Raw genomic sequence first — 9,815 nt, forward strand, 5'->3', positions numbered from 1 at the left:
AATAAACATCTTCGATTAAAACGAGTCTAATAAAATATTAATTCATTACCAAGACATTCACTTTGGTTAATTTCTTCACTTCCCGAACTCGAAATCCAATTGTCACCATAAACCATTTTAATCTTCTCAATGTTTTCGATTTTTTTTTTCTAATTCGTTTATCCATAATAGCTTGAACGATATCAAAGATTTTACTACCGTGATTCCTCCACGAATCAAAAACTCATTAAACAATAAAAATGGAAGATCAAGATTAAAAAATAAATAAAAATATTAATATTATAAATGTATATTTTTAGGGATTTTATGATTTTGTAACTCCYCTTTRATGGTATGGGAGTTACATAGGAAATGAAATTACTCAATTACCCTTGGCATTAAATTGTGAACATGATAGAAACCTAATAGAAGAATGCATTGTGATTGGTTGACATGGTTTGCAAAGTTAATACAAAAACTTTGGTTAACATTTGATTTTGTCCCTATATATATATAATATCATTAAAAAAAATAGTAACATTAAATTTTAAAAAAAATTTATCCACTTTACTTCAACAACCCAAATAAGGCTCACAAAAAAATCTAGTTTATTTGTCTAATTGTGAAATTATGATTTTAGTTGTATGATGTTTGAAGTTCTGTTTTGTTTTATATTGTAACCTAATACATTATTTGTAATTGGTTCGATTATATTTGAGACATTTAAAGTTGAATCTTTAAAAAAATTGTAATTTACTTTTAGTTGTGAAAATTAACATATTGTAATTTTTTTAGATCTGTTTCGGGTTTCGGTTTCGGTTACAACCAACGGTGAACGGAAAAAAGAAGATTTTTACCTTAACGGGTTCCCTAACGGGGATTGGGGAAACCGCGGGGACCCGATGGGATCCCCGATAAGACCCCCGACGGGGATCGGTACACTCACGGGGACGGTTTTAGTTATCGGTTTCTGGGACGGGGATACCAATAACCGGCCTGAACCTGGCCCATTGCCATTCTTAGTTTTAAACGAGATCGAGCATAGCAAAACAGAGCAAATCGAGATACAACATCGTTGAATGGATGAGGGCTAAGGAATTTGTCGGATTGGAATTTGAAATCTGTGGTATATGCGGTGGAATTTTGAAATCAATGAATTAAGAAATTTGTTGGAATTGGAAGGATTCCTTCACATCTATTATGTGAACCAAACATGGCATTTGGAATTTGGTCAAAGATTTGGACATTCCAATTCCTTCCAATTACACCAAATTCCATGAACCAAACACCCCCTTAGACTTTCAAACTATCCATGTTTAATGTAGCATTCAAAATAGCACTAAATTCAAGACTACATAATTAATATTTTCAAACCTTCTAGAATTATTTATCATGGGCTCTATATTTGACAAACAAAGTAGTCATGATCTTAGGTCTGACTTCTTCTAACTTGGACTCTTCATGGGCTTGGGCTTCTTTGACAAATTGATTGAGGGCCTCCTTCATTCTTTTGTTCCTAGCTCTTGTCATTGGCCCAACCATATACTCAAAAGCATTTTCTGATGATGATTGTTTGAGACCATCCTGTGAAATTTTAATTCATGCTCCTCTCTTTTCCTTCTTTTGTCCCCATTAGTTTTTCTTACAACCGATACATGGAAGTCTTGTCAGAAGTTGCATTATATGTGTTTAGCTGGTCATTTTGTTGATGATTCCTGGGTTTTGCATAATTTTTTTGAATTATTGTGTTGTACCTAACAGTAAGGGGCATACGCTTGGTAAGGCTATTGAGCAATGCTTACTTGAATGAGGACTTGAAAGGGTGTTTACCATTACTGTAGATAATGCATCATCAAATGATGTGTCGATTTCAATATGTCATTAATATTGTTAATGAATGGGGTGGTGCAATTTTGGGAGGTCAACACATGCACTTAAGATATGCTTTACACATTCTTAACTTGATTGTGCAAGATGGGTTAAACGATTATGATGCAAGTATTGATAAAATTAGGGATGTAGTGAGATATGTGAGACGTTCATCAACTAGAATGCAAAAATTGAAAGAGTTTGCTGAGCAAGCAAAAATAACAAGCAAGAAAACAATTTGCTTAGATATTGCAACTTGTTGGAATTCAACGTATTTGATGTTCGAGGTTGCCAAAAAATATCAAAAGGCATTTGAGAGGATGGAGATGCATGACATAGGTTATGTTAGAGAGTATTGCACCGGTGAGGTGAAAAAGTGTCCGAACGAAAGTGATTGGGAAGTTGCTAGGTTATTTGTGAAGTTTTTGAAGATTTTTTATTATTGCACTTTAAGATTCTCCGGGTCTAAGTTTGTCACATCTAATCAATTTATATATCGGGTTTCTTTTATTCATAGTCGTTTGCAATTTTAGCGCGGAAATAATCTTGATAATAAGTTGAGGGACCATCTCAATGAAGAAAAAGTATGACAAGTATTGGGGAAAATGGAATATTTGAACCTGTTTCTACTTGTGGCTACAGCGTTTGATCCTAGATACAAAGAGCCTTTTTTGAATGTGTGTTTTGAGTTGATGTGTAGTAACAAAGATGATCCTACAAAGCCTTTTAGATCTATTACAATGACTATAGATTCCATGTACAAAGAGTATTGTAAGTTGGATTTGAGCGATGTCATGTATGTCTTCTATTAATGTTGAGGATGATGGTAGAGATGTTAATGGTGATGGAACGGGTATGCCTTATTTAATCAACTTCGCAAAAAAAAAGCTGTAGGTTGTTGATTCCTCAGAAAACAAAACCGAAGTTGACAAATATTTCATTGAAGCTTGTGAAAATATGGATCAGGTTTGCATTTTTGTTTTCATTCTGAGTTTCTAATATGTTTCTAATAGTGTTGCATTTTTGTTTTCACTTTATTTTATATTACTCTTTACATCATGATTTTGATGTGTTGAAGTGGTGGAAAAAGAACGCGAGTACGTTTAAGATTCTTTCCTTGATTGCACATGATGCATTTGCTATGCCTATATCGACCATTGCATCAGAGTCGGCTTTTTCTACCGGTGGTCGTGTTATCGATACATATAGGAGTTGTTTGAATCCAAAATCGGTACAAGCATTAATTTGTACCCAAAATTGGATCCGACAAACAACATCAATTGATGTTAATGGCACAAATGAATAAATTGAAGCGTTGGAAGTTGGGTAGTAAATGTGTGTCTATATATATATAGGGAAGGGTTCAAACGAGAACCCTTGTGATTTACAAGAACGCGAGAACAACCCAATAACCACATATTGTGATAAAAAATAAAATTAAAAGATTTTTAAGATTAAAATTGAAAAAGATTCAAAAAAATTTAAAATTAAAAGGGTAATAATGGAAATGATATCATCAAATCTTTTAAACACGATCATTATCTTTTAAACACGATCATTATTATCATTAGCCTTATCATTATGTAGTAAACGGTTATAAATTCAAGGAGACTCATAATCTCAAATCGCAAAAACAACCGACGGAAGCAAACATTGATCGATGGAAGCAAACATTGATCGACGGTGATCAACCAAGAACACGCAACCCTAATCGACCAAGAACCCTAATCGAGAAGCCATTGCATGCAACAAGCGTACAAATTCAAGGTATATTTCAAAATTACTCGTTTTGAATAAGTTTTTAATCGATTAGTTGTGATACTCATGTGATATCAATGTCACTCGATTTCATCGTGGTTTCAATTGGTTATGTTAGACACTATCACAATGATTTCGAATGGTTTCGATAGGTTAAGATTATACTAGGTGTGATAATCATGTGATAGGGGTGTGATAATCACCATTATACATCACTTGTGTTATCGTTTTGGTTGATAAGTTAAAATTTTGGTGTAATCATGTGATAGGGGTGTGATAATCATGTGATATGGATGTGATACTTATGTGATAGGGGTGTGATAATCACCATTATACATCACTTGGGTTAACGTTTTGGTTGATAAGTTAAAATTTTGGTGTCATCATGTGATTTGAGTGTGATAATCATGTGATAGAGGTGTGATAATCACTGTTATACATCACTTGGGCTATCGTTTTGGTTGATAAGTTAAAATTTTGATGTAATCATGTAATATGAGTGTGATAATCATGTGATATGGGTGTGATACTTATGTATAGGGGTGTGATATGAAGAAAAGATGTTAAGCCATCGACTATCTGGAGATTATCATGAACGAGAAGGACAAGAAGCATGAACGAAGGAGAAGAAGAAAACTACCAAGAGTAAAACGTGGAACGTGAAAGGATAATTATGGTTAATTAAAATAAAATGTAAATTATAAAAATTACTTAATTATATTATTGTTCTTATTAAATTATTTATATATATAATAAAAGTTAATTTATTAATTAAAACATTTGAGGTTATTGGGTTGTTCTCGCGTTCTCGTAAATCACAGGGGTTCTCGTTTGAACCTCCACCTATATATATATATATATATATATAAAATATATTTCCGTTTATTTTATAAGTGTTTAGTCATGAGATATTAATGTACACTTTTTAATTTTGTAGAATTGTTGGTTGAAGATGGAGAAATTAAGAGTGGATTGAGTTGCAGACTTGCAGTCTTGAGGTTGCAGACAATATTTTTATTATTTAGTTTTTAATAGCTTAATGTTTCACTTTCTAGTTCTCAATATGTATGGGTGAGACTTGACAATGGTAATTGTATGTTTTTAGTTACTTTTTTTTAGTACACATATTGAGCGGATGAAATTAAGTATTTTGGAATATTATATTAATTATTGTAACTCAAATTTCGAACATTGGATGGATCCGATTAGATCGTCCATTGGATGTCAGATGGATTCAAATCGATCCAATCCGATCCAATGGATGGAATTGAACCGATGCAATCATACACTGGATTGGATTAGATCGGTTGGAAAAATCCAACATCCAATGGATGATTAGATTAGTTCCGTTCCCGTGCAACCATAAAAAAATTCAGATATAGTGTACCTATGTTCTAAGGTCCTTAAGGCTGCTACAATTTGTTTGGTTGTGTACTACTGTGCAACAACAAAAATATCCTCTTGGATCCGCTTTTGCCGAGTTATTCAACAGAAGTTTTTTTTTTTTTTTTTTTTTTTTTTTTTTTTTTTGTGACTGTGGGTTTCTAAGACAACTTACATGTACCCATGGGCGGACCTGTATGGGTGGCACGTGCCACCGTATTATTTCGCCACCGAAGGGTAAAATTTTTAGGTTTCTCAACGGTGCTACCGTATTATTTTGGAAGGTGCTACCGTATTATTTTGAAAGGTGCTACCGTATTCAAACATAGCAATTAAAACCCAAACAAAATAAAGCCCAATTGTCTAACTTAATAAAATGCAAAGCCCAATTAACTTATTAACATTTTCAAAATTTGATTAATAAAATGCAAAGCCCAATTATATGATTAAGCCCAAATATACAGACTATTACCTCCTAGGCTCCTGGCAGGCTTTTCTAATTTGAGTCTAGTGATGTCTCTAGAAAAGAACAAATGGCCGTGGTTTTGAGGTTTGTTGACAAAGTCGGAGTTGTTCAAGAAAGATTTGTTGGTATTGTTCATGTCATGGATACATTTGCTGTAAGTCTTAAATCTGCCTTGGATGCTTTATTTGCAAAACATGGATTAAGTTTCACAAAGGTAAAAAGATTTCTTAATAATTTATTTGCTTTTAAGTCTTAATTATATCATTGAATATTTGGSTAAATAACTTAATTTATCTTTAAAATAGGTAAGAGGACAAGGTTATGACGGTGCTAGCAACATGAGTGGTAAGTTCAATGGGTTGAAAGCTTTGATCTTGAGTGATAATGACTCGGCATTTTATATACATTGTTTTGCCCATCAACTTCAATTAGTAGTTGTGGCGGTTGCAAAAAAAACACGAAGGTGTTAAAGACTTCTTTGATTTGCTTGCTTTGGTTGTTACTGTTGTAAACTCTTCTTGTAAACGAAAAGATATGCTACGAAAAAGTCACAAAGAGAGAATTCAAGAAGAAATTGGAAATAGGGAGATTGAGACTGGTAAGGGGTTAAACCAAGAGATTTTCCTTGTCCGAGCTGGAGATACACGATGGAATTCTCATCTTAAAACAATCGTGAGTTTGACTGCTTTGTTTCCAGAGGTCATACAGGTGCTTGAATATGTCGAAGATGATGGTGATAATGGAGCTAGTCGRCTTCAAGCAAGAGGTCTTTTATCATACTTAAAGACATTTGAATTTGTGTTTTATATGCACTTGAATTCAACGATCTTAGGATTAACAAATTCATTGTCTCAAGCTCTTCAAAGGAAAGATGAAGACATMTTGGAAGCTATTGATTTGATAGGAACAACCAAAGGTCAATTACAAATGTTGAGGGAAAATGGGTTTGATCAAGTTTTGGAAAAAGACGAACATTATTGGCTGAAGCTTATGTTAATACAAGAAATTCAAGGAAAAAGACGAACATTACCAATCAACATTATTATAACTATGATATATTCAACACTGTTTTGGATATGCAGATCCGAGAGTTTGGTGATTGTTTTGGTGAGATAAGCACCGACTTGCTTCAAAATATGGCGGCTTTGAATCCACGCAATTCGTTTTCTCAGTTTAACAAATCAAGCCTATTGAAGTTGAGTCAGATGTATCCCCGAGATTTTGAAGACAAAGAAAGGATCATTCTTGAGCATGAACTTGATATCTACTATCATTCTTTTTATAATGATGTCAGATTTGCCAACTTAAACGGTATTACCGACCTCGCCAGATTAATGGTGGCAACAAGAAAACATCTTTCTCATCCTTTAGTCTACCGGTTATTGAAACTGACACTGGTTTTGCCTGTTGCAACTGCTACGGTTGAAAGATGCTTTTCGGCGATGAAACTTGTCAAGACAGATTTACGTAATCGAATTGGTGATGATTTTTTGAATTCCGCCCTCATTTGCGCCACAGAAAAGGAAGCCCTTAGTAATGTTAAAAACGAAGATGTCATCGATCGTTTCCAAAAGATGAAGACACGCCGAGAACAAATTTAGAAGTTGTTTCTCAACATACTTTTTGTAATTATTTTTGGGTATATATTGATCGTTTTCAAAAGATGAAAACGCGTCGGGTACAAGTTTAGGAGTTGTTTATCGGTACCATAAAAACCATATTTTTGTAATTATTTTTAGATGTATATTATATTATATTAATTATATGGTGCCACCGTATGAAAAATTTTCTAGGTCCGTCCCTACATGTACCGGCTAACAAACTTTTCTAAAAACAAAAAAATGAAATGAAATGAAAACAACAATGACTAAAAAGCAATATTTAAAAACCAAGTATGACAACACTTATAAATTAAAAAACCACCTAAATATTTTACTTATTTTTAAATAATTATATGAAAATAATAAATAATAATTGTTTTGAAAAGGAGAGAAAGGAGTGTGAACCCCACCAATGAATAATAATAGAGCATGGGAAGATGGCCTCACAAAAAGCTTAATTGTACTAAAAACTAAATGGATTGGTGCAATAATTTAGGATCGGGTCCAACCTTCAATCACCACTTCCTTGCAGTATAATTATAACCATGTGTTAGTTCAACTGATAATAATGTTTTTAAAGTTTTGAGATTTTTTTTCCAGAGATTACTGGTTTGAGTTCTGTAAGATTACTGAGAATTTTTTTAGCTATTCTTCAAACCCCATGAGATTAGTTAGGATGTACACAAACTGATCTAGACATCCATCATTAACAAAAATATTATGTGATAGCATTTAAAAATATTTTAGTCAAAGAAAATTCTTAATTTGTAATAAAAAATAATAATATGGTTTTATCTATTTTTAGTTTGATCCTTAAATTGTAATTAAAAACCGTCTTTTAAAATGGTAATAGTTTTTAAGACGACAATTTACATCAAAATTAAACGTATTTTATTCTTTCTCTTGCTTAAGAGAATTTATCAAAGAGTTTATTTTAATGTTTACAACAAAAAATCTCAAAGAAATTTAAATAAAAAAAAATTCAAGAATGATTTTTGTACAAAGAAATAGTAAGTTCTTATTTTTGCACATAAAGTGATATTATATTTGCTTAATTATATTAAAATACATTATATGTTTCTTAAATTGTGTCATAGACATATTATAATTTCCAATATAAAGCTTTTAAAGGTTTTTTCTAGTAGCTCACGTTATGAGAGAGAGTGTGTAGAGAAAAACTCGGGTTTGCAGCGTTGCGAGTTGGGCAGTAGTTATTGGAACGGTTCTTTTAGGGTGCATTTGGTACGTAGACTGAGTGGGATGGGATAGAACAAAAATAAATAGTCTCATGTTTGGTGTGTCATGGGACAGGAATGAGATGGGACAACATGGGACAAAAGTAAGATTTCATGGGACTATTCTTGAGTTTTTTTGTTCCACCAAAAAAGATGGAACATGGGACTAAATTTGAGATTACAATATTACCCTTATTTTTTGCCCTTCTTATACCTACCAAAAAAAAAAACACTCTCATCATAGTTTATTTTCTTCTGGCGCCGGTCTCCCTTTACAAAAGAACTCCATTTCTCCTTTTGCTTCTGCTTTTGTTTCTGTATGCTCGAAATTTTCAGGTACGATTTCTTGAATCCACTATTAAGATTCTCTACTTCTCCTTCTTCTTCCCTGTTAAGATTACTCAACGGCTCCCTCCCTCGATGATGTTACGATTCCTTCACTGCTCCTTCCTGTTACGTTTTCTTCTTGCTAATGTATGATGTTATGATTTAGGGGAATGAAGATAGAACCGTAGGAATGTGATTTTTTTGTTCTTCACTCCCTCCTTTGGGATATGATTTTCTTTATTCGTTGTTCTGTCACTTGGGTGTGACTTCCTTTTTCTTGAATTCACTTCTATGATTATTTCTTATTGATTATGATAAATAATATATAAGTTATGATAAATATGTTTGATAGGATTATGATTATGTATTGTTTGAAGGTGATTGATGAAATGTGTGTGAGAAATATGGTTTTTGTTTTGTTTATATTTGGGTTTCTTGTAATTCTTCAATGACATGGTATTACAATGACGTAGTAATTTAATGATTTATTGTGATTGTTGTGTTACGATCATGTATAAAAATTTAGAAAGTACTATAAATATCATAGATGTAATTATTTAAATATATTTTGGTTGATTTGTGTCATTTACAATCATTATATGATGCAAAATAACATTAAACAACATTTAGGGGCAATCTGGTCATTTTAACAGTTTTGTCCATACCTGTTCTAGTCGTACTAAATGTAGGACAGACAATTTAGTCTTGTCCTGTCCCATACCGTCCCATCCTGTCCTGTCTCATCCAGTCTGCGTACCAAACGCTACCTTAGGGCAATGTCCACTCTGTCGGTAGGGTTCCAGGCGGCAACTCAGGTGAGGTTTCATCCTTTTCTTTTCTTTGGTTTCCCAGATTCTTGAGAGAGTAATCATATCTAGAATATTTTAAACTGTGTGCGCATTTGGTGGATATATTTATGGCTAAGAAGATATTGAAATCTGGGTCCCGGTTTAGTTTCTTCGTTTTAAGGGATTTTCTAATTTGGTTGGAGTTGAAAAAGGTTAGGTAGTATCACAATTGGTTCAAAGAAAATATCGATTTACAACACCAAGGATTCTTCTTCTTAGGGTTTGCAAGGTCCTCCAATTCGGGCTCCTCAGCTTCATCGAGGCGAGTATAAGTAACGCTTAGCGAGACGAAAGGTCGTTTGCTGAGGTAGTCAAAAGTAACTGTTTGGATCAGTTTCAGAATACTCAG

The 9,815-nt window shown here is 33.1% G+C and overlaps 1 pseudogene; it reads left to right on the forward strand.

Moving 5' to 3' along the window:
* Positions 1-1,823: 1,823 nt before the first annotated feature.
* LOC112524926 lies at positions 1,824-7,056 on the forward strand (annotated as a pseudogene).
* The last annotated feature ends 2,759 nt before the right edge of the window (positions 7,057-9,815 follow it).

This window comes from Cynara cardunculus (genome assembly GCF_001531365.2).
Source record: "Cynara cardunculus var. scolymus isolate 2C chromosome LG 13, CcrdV1, whole genome shotgun sequence".
NCBI classification, from domain to species: Eukaryota; Viridiplantae; Streptophyta; class Magnoliopsida; order Asterales; family Asteraceae; genus Cynara; species Cynara cardunculus.